Source organism: Brachyhypopomus gauderio, chromosome 12 (genome assembly GCF_052324685.1).
Source record: "Brachyhypopomus gauderio isolate BG-103 chromosome 12, BGAUD_0.2, whole genome shotgun sequence".
Classification (NCBI taxonomy): Eukaryota; Metazoa; Chordata; class Actinopteri; order Gymnotiformes; family Hypopomidae; genus Brachyhypopomus; species Brachyhypopomus gauderio.
In genome coordinates this window covers 20394761-20407653 of record NC_135222.1, presented here as the reverse complement: position 1 = coordinate 20407653, position 12893 = coordinate 20394761, and the positions used below count along the sequence as shown (strand labels likewise).

At 47.4% G+C, this 12893-nt stretch overlaps 1 long non-coding RNA gene across 3 annotated transcripts; it reads right to left on the bottom strand.

Moving 5' to 3' along the window:
- Nucleotides 1-1897: 1897 nt before the first annotated feature.
- LOC143528459 (uncharacterized) lies at nucleotides 1898-8471 on the bottom strand. Of its 3 annotated transcripts, none has more exons than XR_013134460.1 (3): nucleotides 8156-8471; nucleotides 2737-3952; nucleotides 1898-2656 (listed from the first exon to the last, which is right to left on the bottom strand). It is a non-coding gene; the product is annotated as an uncharacterized LOC143528459 (long non-coding RNA). The 3 variants fall into 3 exon arrangements; XR_013134459.1 differs by having other exon boundaries at nucleotides 2752-3952; XR_013134458.1 differs by having other exon boundaries at nucleotides 1898-3729; nucleotides 3859-3952.
- Between the last annotated feature and the right edge of the window lie 4422 nt (nucleotides 8472-12893).

Sequence of the window (12893 nt, the reverse complement as noted above, 5' to 3'; positions counted from 1 at the left end):
AACGAGTACTGACTGAATGAGTACTGACTGAAGCAGGACTGACTAAACGAGTACTGACTGAAGCAGGACTGACTAAAGCAGGACTGACTGAAGCAGAAATGACTGAAGCAAGACTGACTACAGCAGGAATGACTAAAGCAGAACTGACTGAACGAGGACTGACTGAACGAGGACTAACCGAAGCTGGACTGACTGAATGAGTACTGACTGAAGCAGGACTGACTGAAGCAGGACTGACTAAATGAGTACTGACTGAAGCAGGACTGACTGAACGAGGACTAACCGAAGCTGGACTGACTGAATAAGTACTGACTGAAGCAGGACTGACTGAAGCAGGACTGACTAAATGAGTACTGACTGAAGCAGAGCTGACTGAGGCAGGACTGACTGAACGAGGACTAACCGAAGCTGGACTGACTGAATGAGTACTGACTGAAGCAGGACTGACTGAAGCAGGACTGACTAAATGAGTACTGACTGAAGCAGGACTGACTGAGGCAGGACTGACTGAAGCAGGACTGACTGAGGCAGGACTGACTAAATGAGTACTGACTGAAGAAGGACTGACTGAATGAGTACTGACTGAAGCAGGACTGACTGAAGCAGGACTGACTAAATGAGTACTGACTGAAGCAGGACTGACTGAAGCAGGACTGACTAAATGAGTACTGACTGAAGCAGGACTGACTAAATGAGTACTGACTGAAGCAGGACTGACTGAGGCAGGACTGACTGAATGAGTACTGACTGAAGCAGGACTGACTAAACGAGTACTGACTGAAGCGGGACTGACTAAACGAGTACTGACTGAGTGAGTACTGACTGAAGCAGGACTGACTAAACGAGTACTGACTGAATGAGTACTGACTGAAGCAGGACTGACTAAACGAGTACTGACTGAAGCAGGACTGACTAAAGCAGGACTGACTGAAGCAGAAATGACTGAAGCAAGACTGACTACAGCAGGAATGACTAAAGCAGAACTGACTGAACGAGGACTGACTGAACGAGGACTGACTGAACGAGGACTAACCGAAGCTGGACTGACTGAATGAGTACTGACTGAAGCAGGACTACAGCAGGACTGACTGAAGCAGGAATGACTACAGCAGGACTGACTACAGCAGGACGCAGTACTGACTGAAGCCATGGCCACGAGGTTTGAACCTGATGACTGGTCAATAAATGACTTTCTTCCCACGGCGGTACGCAGGCAGCGCGTGGTGTGTTGGGCTGCGACCTCTGCTGCTGTACGCTGTGAAAGCACTCGGACACTTTTGCAGGGGTTAGTTAATGATCAGTGGTAGGGGGCACAGGGGGAAAAAGCCCTGGATCTCACTCTCACGGCTTAACCCGCATCTCGGGTGCAAAGTATGCCACGTGAAATAGCGAAACTAAAAACATAATGTGACCAGTGCAGCTTGCATAACAGCATATTCACTGATCTGCTGATAGAGTACATAGAAAAGATCCCAGAATTACATTAGAGCGCAGTTCAATTTACCCCATAGTCAAAAACTTGTCTGCATTGTTGTGAGACTGTTCTATTGTACACGATACATAAGTTCACAGTGGGAGAATAAAGCGATATAAATAAGTTTGCATTGAAATCCTACAAATAGAACAACTTCTGAGTCATGGATCAGAACTTTCTGTACCCAAATACAACCCTTGTGAACAACTCCCTGTTACAAAACATTACTGAGTAACCTTGGTGGTCTCTTTGAAAGAATCAAAGGTATGACTCATGTTTCGCTCCTTAATAGCAAAACTCAAACTCCCTCGTTCACACTTTCCTTTATGAGTCACACAGGAATTCCAACAATGGAACAGACGGGTTCCACAAAACAATGCCTCAAAAACATCAGCTCAGATTATTTCATAAAGCTTTTTATTTGGTCTGGTCATAGAAAAGTCCCCCCGTGCACTCCGGTGATATAGCCTGCTATTTTTGATGGCTGAGGGTCACTTAGGCAAGCCGGAGTGCTGAGATCATGAGGGGCCCTCCACCCCGCACCACGCCTGGTGGTCCCAGCGATCCGCTCCCCACCGGGGAGGGCTGTGTTGGCTTCTCAAGGCTCTCCGGTCAGCGCCGCTCGATGACAGGGGGACGGCCGGCAGGCTGTGAGAAGCTGCAGCACCTCTGACTGACTGCGTTATGAGGAGAACGCTGAGGTAGCACATTTGGTGCCGGAGGGCCACGTGAGTCGTCACTGTCACTGTCACAGAGAGCGGAGCTCCGATCCCTGAGGCAGAAGGCGGAAGGGTAGGCGTGGTCTCGGCAGGGGCGGGGCATAGGTGTGGTGTCAGTAGGAGCCGGTGGTCTGGGCCTCTGGCGAACGTCTGTTCGTCTGATGTCTGAGCAGGTGAGACAGCGTTTTCAGATCGCCATGTCAACAAGGCCACAGCATGGCCGATCACGTTTCAGGAAAGCATTTTTAAAGCATACTGTATACTCTATTTTGTAGTGTCATTTTTTCACTACATACATATTTAGTGCAGATCATGGCGTTGTAGTGGCACGGCAGGTTTTATTTTTCTGAAAGCAATCTGGATATTCAGCTGTATGACTACATGCAGGTTTGTGCGCAGACACCAAGCAGGCAAACAGCAAATTCTCAAACAGACCCAGCTTGTACAAATTTGTCTTCCTGTCCTGTAAACATAATGGGACAGAAATAGAGTGAGTGAGGGAGTAAGGAGAAATACAGAAGCGGGCGTTTAAAGAGCAAACACCTCCGTTGGCCGTACGGGAGAGAGAAGGTCCCTCGTTGTTCCTCGGCCCAGGAATTCGCTGGCCAGGTGAGAGAAGGAGAGCGTGAGGAAGCTCTGAGAGGACTCGGGCAGCTTGGACATTCCTGTGGGTGAATGATTGAAAGAAGGATCAGACACTGCGGTTTCACGGCCTTTCACGCGACTTCGGCCCGTCGCCATGGCTTCAGAGTGCCCTTAGCCAAACCTGTGACATTCATTCCCCCTCTGACTCTGTTCCCTCACTCAGATGGTTAATGTACACAGGCCACTTTAATCAGATTTTATAGATACAGTTGTAACCTGATTTTCCGAGCTTGAAAATTAACCTGTGAATGACTGGGCAAGGCACCTGACTGACGGATGGGCAAAGTCAAGTTTTGTTTTGAAGGGGAGGCGCATCTTGGCACTGGCTCGTTAACACTCCACTAGACTGACCAACTCCACAGGGATACACACAGCCTCACAAGACACAGCCTCCAAATTCAGAACCTATCTGGGGCAGCATTAACTCCACCGGGGCAAGAGCCAAGGTATCTCTGGAGGTCAAAGCTTGGGCGATCTCTCTTTTAAGTTTTTAAAAGATAGATAAAGCATGACAGACAGACATCCATGGGAACCCTTTAAAACACTTGACTTACTTGTTTGGTGTATTGTATTAACTAATACCTCCCCATTTCTATGTTATATCCTTCCCATTGCCCAATCATAAAGGCAGGGCAACTTGAAAAGGGAGTAATTGAGAGGGTGGTAATATTCCACCCCTCTCATGTTCGGAGAAGCAGGTTACAGATGGCCAGCTGTTAGTGTGTAGAACCTGATAATCAAGGGCCTCCTCCTCGATCGCCTTGGCCAGGGCTGGGGGAGAGTTATCAGAGATGAACTCCCTGTGGGCTCACACCACGGGTGGAGGTGGAGGCCCTCATACCTCACAATGTGCCTCGGTGATAACAGCCTTATCAGCCAACCACATCAGCACTCCACAGGGTGAAGAGGATATCCAGCAAGCAGACAAAAGGGCAGTGAGATCAAAACGTTACTTTACAAATAATAACACCAATACCAATATTACCATAATGAGAGAGCAGAACAGAACAGCAGCTGCACCTTGGAGAGCCGGGAGCCCGTGGTCAAGTGTCCGTCTGCCTTTCAGTCCGGAGCAGGTGCAAGGACTGGCTGCCAGGAGTATCACGAGGAAGTTCTGTGGAGAAGGCAGAAAGGAGAAACATTCTCACTGTCCATACATTCACGGTTCTCCCTGAATCAACTCGAGCGCCGGTCACAGACGCCCTGCCTGATGGACTCAAGACAGGTTACAGAACCAGAGCTGAAGACACAGCAGTTTGGTCTGGGAGGTTCTTCTCCCCCTCACGCAGACGACCCGTCTGAAACAGCCAACGCTGATCTCGGTTCATTATATCCCCAGTCTTTCATTTCTAGATCACTTCTTCCCTCGGTGATTCAGCATGCTGACTAATGTCTCCTACACGAGTGACAAAAGTTGTGAATTGCTTGTCTACTGTAAATTTGCCTGGACATGAAGTAGATGTCTTAGTTATGCTTCCTTGAAACCCCCGAGGGCTGGTGTGTCCACCACCTGGCCTTGCAGACAGAGGCCGTGTAATGGCTGTCTCTTTAGGAGCTCGTAGTGCCAGCTGGTCACGTGATCATGAATAGGGAAGAACAGAATAACCTCTACATTCTACAAGGCCACACAACAGAGCGTAAAGCACACCGTCTGCTCCTAGCACCCTCAAAGATACGCCGCATGACCAGTGGTGTGATACAGTCCGAATAATACACATCGTTAACATATTAGGCAAAAGAGCACAAACAGTTATAGCACCTTAAGATGTCTGCCACTAAGACGTGTCATGTCACTAAGCTGTAACTCGGTGATGAGTAAGCAAAGATTAGATCTAAATGTCCTCTCGTCCTAGCAAAGACAGAAATGCATCAGTAAATCAAAGAAATGTGTGTCAGCATCTGAGCAAAGATTATCACAGGGACTAGTGACCCTGAGAAGGCAAGGTTTAGGTCAGAGGTCATGACCTAAGCTCACTCCCAGTATACAGGTAAAGCCAGGCAGAGCCAATATCATTGTTATATCCAGGTATTCATGATCTCCAAGATGTCACTGCAGCATTGACAGACAGACAGACAGACACACACACACACACACACACACACACACACACACACACACACACACACACTCACGCAAACACACACACACATACTTATATATTCTGTGTGTTGAAGTTACTTCTAAACACTTCATGAATCCTGGCCAAGAAGGCTTATCCATTTTCATACAGTTTTGTTTTCCAAATACCTTTTATATAGTGCCACTCTAAAATGTAACTGCAAATCCTTTTGACTGTTTAAATGGCATATCTACCTGCAAACCTTTATTTGCTTAACAAATTCTCAAAACTTCCCCTGACCGCGGTACACCCAAAGGGACAGGTGGTGAGTGCCGGAGGAGAATGAAATAGTAGATAGTAGAAACATATTGACATTTACAACGTAAACTCTTCCTTTATGGATGGCGGTGGGGGCTACCTGGGCACACACCTGCACATCCATTCACAAGCTGTGGGTTACTCTTTGTGTGTGTGAGGCTATGAGGAAGTTTACCACCATGAGAGGATGTTACATCACAGCTGAGTCAATATGTCTCTACACATCACAGGAAATTTCTGAGCTCCTTTAAACATGGAGATTTGGGGACAAAAAAAGGTATTAATAAAACCTTTAGAATTGTTTCATTTGTTAACTGCAGCTTCAGTATCATGCAAGAAATAAAATTGAATGGTGTAATAAAACTGAACAGCATTAGGTGAGTAGATGATCATTTTAAAGCCAGAAATATCTAGAATTACCAGTGGTAATCTAGTGTTTAAAGCCTGGAAATGCCTTTCGTGTGTTAAGGAATAATGTTTAGTTTTCTGCATGGTCAATGCAATAACTGTTACATCCATTTACACTTTTGAGAAATTATACAGTTACAGAATGACATATTACAGATTTTATAAATATGGCATTCATACAAATGTGAAAAGGTTTAATCATTGAATGGACACCTTTTCTAGGGCAAACTACTCATTCCATCCTTTTGTTTGGCTGGCATCTATGTAAACATGATTAAAAGAGTCCCTGCATATTAATTCTTATTAACACGTCCTGGCTTTCAGTCTAAGCCTAGGCCATACACTTCACCCAGCAGTCATGCCCCCCTTTCAGTGATACTGCTAACAGCTCATTTGATGAGTTTTAATCCTGTTATATAAACGACAGTAGACGGTCCTGCAATCGCGGCTTCAATATGTCCAGGCCTCCCCGCCACCCCCTGCGAGAGACAGAAGAGGACAGTCCAAGTGGCAAAGCTTCCCGCTTTCTCGTCCACAATCCAAACTGTCATTCTGATTCCCAGAGCCACGCGATAGCGGATTACTTCTAGTCCAGTAGCTCCAGTCAAAGTGGGTCCTAGCTCACGGGTGGTTCTCCTCACCCCCCCCCCCCCCCCCCCCCCCCCCACCACCGACCAAGAGGACGGTCCCTGCTTGCTCACACACGCACGCACACACATATGTGATGTCAGAGAGGGACGTGCGCTCCCTCCCACCGAGGGCGCCTTTTCTGGGCAGCTGTCCCCGTGCTGGGCTCGTGAGTGTGTGTTTGTATATGTGGCTGGATTCTGCAATTGGGAGCCGCATGCCACTCACATGTCAGGGGACAATGTGCCGGCCAGGGCAGATATTGGCAAACAATGGTCATCTGTCTACTCGCCCAGAGCCAATGCAGCAATAATAAGAAGCTGTCAAAATGATTCAAACTGGCCCCGTGGTCAGACGAGTCTTTGTTTCTGTGAATGGACAAGGTTGAAAAGAAAGAAATGTTGCCCTCATTTCCAAAATTAAATGAGGACCATGGCACAGTCGTACATTTACAGTTTGCAAGTCAGTCTTTGGTGCAGGTGCAACATGTCAGGACACATTTTGTTTTTTAACCACATCTTGAATGACACAAACCCTAACCACAGTCTGATCACAAACCCTAACCACAGTCTGATCACAAGTCTGAGTGTTCTGCTCAAAGAACAACATATGGGTTGGGTATAAGTCAAAACAAATAAAATACATAATGCATTTGCATACTTTCAAATATAAAACGTCTCAAATCCAGAGGAACCAAAAAAGACACTCATCCCAGCATGCTTTGCACAGTAGGCCTTTGTTAATGAATACGATGACACGAGCATTGATATTACAGTATGAAGTAGTATCTCTACCACTAAGAACAGTAGCCAGTACGTCTGGGCTTTTTTCACTGAGTTTGGTCACAATATTTTATTTTGACTACTGACGTAGAGAAGAAGGCCAGTGGAACTTTACAGACTGACCTTTTGACATGCAACAGGAATGGAGGATATGGCTTTCTGCAAAAGACATGAACACTTTGTCCATTGTTCACCACAAATATGTTTTATCTAAGGGAGAGAAGATACTGCAAAGGGAGAGAAGGTTCCCCCGATTGTGCAATATTCACAAGCCACAGACAAGTGGATACTATCGGCTGATGATCCCTGCCACTGTCTGCCACTGTGGCAGTGGGGCTGTGGTGGGAATCATTCCTCACCTGGGAACCTGATCCCTGAGGAATGTTTGCTTCCACGACCGGATGCATCCGTGGCCTCTGAACCTGGGGAAGCAGTCAAGTGAAGCTGCCGGATTGAATTTAGCCCTGATTCGCAACACAGATCCCTCTATTGTCCAAACATCTCTACTTCTGGAGAGCAGTCATGAGGAAAGGAGCTGGGAAGATTGCAAGTATCTCAGATTTGAAAACCTAGCATGGGATAAATGTTTACTATGCCTGTTTTCAATTGCCCTAAACATCTATGTGTTCAATCACGCAGCACAATCAAGCAAACTGAATAATGTTAGCGAAAGCAAATGATAAACAGGTGATAAGAGTCTCCACCCAGCTAATCAAGCTTGTTATTTGGTCAAAAGAGATTTTATACCCCATTTCCATCCAGTGCATCCATCATTACAAAGTCCAGAGTCCAGCATTATGGACAAATCTGGTCCAATTAGGGCTAAATCTGGGGTGCCATTGAGTGGACAGAAGGACCTTACTTCCAACTAATTGAACACCTACAAAGTTCCCTGATGTTGTTGTCTGAACGTTCCCGGACATGAAGTGAGGCCAGCGTGTGCCTGTCATTAATTCTGCAGATCCTACCAAGCATCTGCTCAACTGCCACCAGCCAAGCCATGCCTCTTTTCAGGGCCTCTTCCACGCAATCGTCACGACGCGTACACCATGCGTACGGAAAAGCGTTTGGCCACTGACCACACCGTACCCGTGTCCCTCCCCTGGTCCAACCTGGCCTTACCCTCCGTGCCCTTCCGCCGACGAGAGGTGCTTGGCGGGCCTGGTGTCTGTGGCACCAGCCTCTCATCTTCCATCTGCTTCTGGCTGCGGCCACGCTCTCCAGCAGCCGGCCGACCGTGCCAGGACCTTGCGACCATTCATGCACACCAGCTTTGATTCCCTTTGTCGCTGCTAACTGTACTGAGGAGTCCACATTTGTTCGGGAATAAAGGAGGTCCTTGTATCTTTGCTCAAGGGTGGGGCCAGGCCGCCACAGAGGAAGGGAGATTCAGGATGGGCGTTTGCTTTATGTGTGTTTACCCACACTTCAGTGTAGTGTGCATCCCCCACCCCTTGTTTCCTGACACTCACAGACAATGTCTTCACGGTGTTCATGCAATGGCCTCCTCGCCAAAGATGCACTTCATCAATTATGCTATTCAAGGGTGGTTCAAAGGTTGCCACCGCGGTAAACAAGGCTGTCGGACACGATGACTAGATATCATGCGTTTCATCCCTTTATTGCTGACTGTAATGGCCATTAGCACACAAAGGGCAGTCCAGGGCATATCTCTGTATGGCCTGGTGGTTGTCTGCATGCCCAAACAAACACTGGGCACGAAGCTCATTAGCATATAGAATGAGCTGCTAAGTGCATGTGGGAACGCTAACCTTAGCATGTGGGAGACCTAAACATAAACAGAGACTATGGAGTTGCCAGCGCTGAACCCACTCTCAAGGTATCCTGGCCCTCATCATGAAATGCAGAAACTGCTGATGACAACGACAACACTGTCAGACAGGCATCTGTCCAAATTGCCAGACTCCTTTAGGAACGCTGTCTATAACATACATGCTTAATAGACCAACCCAGACGCGATTTAGGAATAATTGAAGTATTTATCACAGCCAGATAAAATAAAAGATTACTGTGATCCAGTAGCTTTCATCTTTACAATATTCCCAGAGTCTCAGAAGGGCACATGCAGAATGACTACATGTGGTCCAAATTGTCTCCAATGTGCTCCAACATATGAGGCCCACAAAAAGCTGGTACCAAAGTCCAACTGTACCACCCTCTGACAATGGCTGTCAGATGCTACACCCACACCCCAACCCAGATCTTCTAGGAGGTAAACATGAGCTCTGACCGCAAGACCAAAGAACAAGCTCTCTAGGACAGCAGACAGAACACACGTTCACCTTCAGCATCAGAATACTGTGTCTTGCAGGGGGTTACGATCACACTGTTACCCTATAAGGGAACGTTCTCCTGCACATACCTTCCATATGTGCCTCATTCATCCACTCCATCCCCTCACAACGGGGGGTCAGGGTGGTGTCCCTTAATCATGGGGCCACTATCCACTATCCACTTCATGATTCCACTTCTAACACCATTTTGGCAAAGGCTGAGGCCAGTGACCACACCCAGTCTCATAACCAGGTCTTCCAGGTGACACTTCCAGGTGACCACCAAACCAAAGGAGCCAGCACCTTGGAATAGCAGTCACAGCAAGCATTCGATTTCTTCACTGTCTATGTCACACTAACCTTTCCTTCATGGTGCTTCCTGAGTGATACAAATCCCCCCCACCCCCACTTCCCCCATCCCAACCTCCATCCAAAAAAAAAAAGAAGATCCAAATGTCATTTGCTTTCCCCCTTCTCCATCTCCCCATGAAACGAAGCATTTCATTTTTGTATAGCTGTGGACCCAGGGATGGTGTGGGCACCTGGAATCTGGACTAACGAGAGCTTACAATGATAAGGGAGAAACCAGGGGAATGAGGTCAGCATGAGGTCCCCCCCAACATTAGCAAGCAATGACCGGCCACCATCTTGATCAAACACACTCCATAACCCCCAACTGGGCTCTGTCGCATCTGCTGAAGAGAAAACTTGTCATCTGTCATACTGGGGCTGAGAAAGTGGAGTTGGGTTATAAAGTGGATAAAAGAGGGTCAGTGTGGGTGACTTCCCCAGAGATTGAAAGACAGAGAAATATGATGATGATGATGATGATGATGATGATGATGATGATGATGATGATATTAATGTTTTATTTTTTGTAAATATATTATATTAGTGTTTATAGATTATGAACTGAAAAGTACCATATCAAAATCCATCAGTATCAGAATAACCCAGTCCCCATCACATATGTGAACGACATGAGGGTAAGATCCTGTGGCATTAGCGGTCAGTCAGTAATGCATTCAGTCTATGTGTTTCCCAATAAGATTAATTCCCTCTGTTAAATTTATATATGACCTCTTAACTTCTCTTGCCCGGTTTGCCTAAAGCTTCTGATAGCTATGTTAGTGAGTTCGCTAACAAGGTCTGGGCCATTGTCTGCAAACATTGCCCACAAGACAAAGAGACACCTGCCAGATTAGTTTCCCGATGGTCCATCAGCAAGAGGCAGTGCTGCCCCCGCGCCGGCCGGCCATGCGCCGGACACAAGGCCCTCATTGTTAGTCCAGCAGCTCAGCTCCTCACTTCAACACAAGTCCCCATGGGACTCGGCACAGTATGACACGCCTCGGGGTCAACTTGGCGGGGCAGTACAGTACGCTTCACGTTGGCTTTATGTTGGCGTTCCTGCACCTGGAAGGCGAACGCCTCGGGCGGCGCTGACCCGCTGGGGTTTGTGGAACACGTGTAGCCATCCCTCCACAGCAGGCAATAAAGGGTCGCATTATGAGAGCGTCCAGCTACTGTAAAAGAGGCCAAGCTGTCCAGGCACTGCCTTGCACTGTGTCCAGGCACAGGACCGCCATGTGCAGGTGTCATTCTCTCGGGTCGGTGCCAGGAATGACGGCATGGGCAGAGGGACATGTGGTGCAGGATTTGGGAAAGCCCGCCTAAAGGAAGCTGTGTGAGCCACTTGTTGCACATCTGTCTTCTAGAGCAGAGCTCCATTCTGCTGAAATGCTTCACTTTCAAAGGGTCTCTCTCATTGCAAGTGCTGCACTCACTCACCCTGGGTGACATGTTAATCATCAGAACCGTAAAAAGCCAAAGTCTCTGTGCACAATCCGCCCATACCTTCCAGTAATATGTGCGGTAGATTTAAGGTTTGCCATGTAATGTTTCAAAAGACTGCAAATCGTTAAAAATTGCCACCGTAAAAGTGAGCCCAAATCCTCCGGATGTGTATGGGGGCGAATGCATAAATCAGACTGCACATCTGTGGGGAACGTAAATGCATAACCATAACTTTTCTCTTTCGCTTGTGAAAAATCAAAAGCACAACCATTTTCAACTGGTCTTTAATAGGCTGAAACCATACCTTACATTGCCTGAATGCCTCTTTCATCCCCTGCAGGAGGGCTGGAGCATTCCAGCCTAATCTGATTGTGATGTGCTCGTGGTGGCGATTAGCAGGGAGAGGTAGCAGGCACTCATAAACAGAAACAAAGCTTTCAAACAAAAAGCAACCTAGGCATCGCTGTCATCCAGAGAAAGGGGCCTAAATCATGTTCAAACAGAGATACCTCCTCTGCCCAAAGCTTCTTCCTCCAAAAGAACCTGCCTTTGTAAAAGACCACCGTGGCACAGCAGGCCGAGGCAGGAGAAGCACGCGGGTGCTTGGCTAGGTGCAGCGGGCCTTCGTGGCCTGCTGATAAGGCTCATGGGAACAGAGTGGGGTCAGGGTGGGGTCAGAGCGGGGTCAGGGTGCGCTGCAACTGACTCAGGTATATGTGCCATGGCTGGATTTCCTGGTTTCTGCCGCCCACGCTGCGATCACAGGTTAGAGGGTGCAGTCAGCGTGGAGCCTCCTCAGCAGACTGCTTGTTTGTTTTGGAGAGTAAACAGAGACCAATTACACCAAGCGGCAACTTTGATCAGCCCTCTGCGTTGTTTGGGGTAACAGAGACAAGAGTTACCATGTTCTACAGCCTTAGCTTGATACCTTATAGAGTTGCGGTCGAACTCCCAAAAATATTCTATAAAGATAATTCATAGAACATTAAGCAGAACTTCATAGGTGACTGGTCTTTATCTTTGGCTTTGTCCTCCATAAATCTCTTATATTTTAGAATACTTAATAGTGTAGTGTTTGGGCAAATATATACATTAGCTGAAAAGAAAAACACACTTACACTCTCAGTAATTTATACAAAAAACTGAATAGTCACATTCAAAGGTTTTTTCACAGTAGTCCGGGACAGCGGGATAAGCCTGCAACACAGACAAACCTTGAAAAACTCTAAAACACAAAACCATATGCTGCAGGTTTCCACAACCACCGCCGGCCATGTTCCTCTATCACAGAGCGCCACCCATTGGCCGCCAGTGTCTTAGCCCGAATTTTCGCAAATGAAGTGGGAGGCATCAGAGCTGGGCTGTGTACACCATGGCCAGCAGCATCCTTACACAAAGCTGCCTTCACTTGGAGGCGTGTTTAAAAGAAATAGAGGTCTCATCAGGACCTGAATGGAAGGAACAGCGCACAACACAAACGTGCTTTCATGCCACAGGGTTTGTGAACGCGCAAATCCTCCATGCTCTCTTTGATAGAGCCTGAATTCAGAGGCCGATCATGTAAAAACAACAAGCATGGGTAACCTCCGCTCCCCCTCTACCTCACCAAAAACACAAGACCACGCGATGGGCTTCAGACCGACCCAAAAAGAGTGCCGTCTTGAGATGCCCACACAATCGAATTACTCTAATGCAAGTGGACAGCCAATCTCCATACTATAGTCAGCGGGCACAATGCACTGTAATTACGTATTCACAAAATGCAAGCA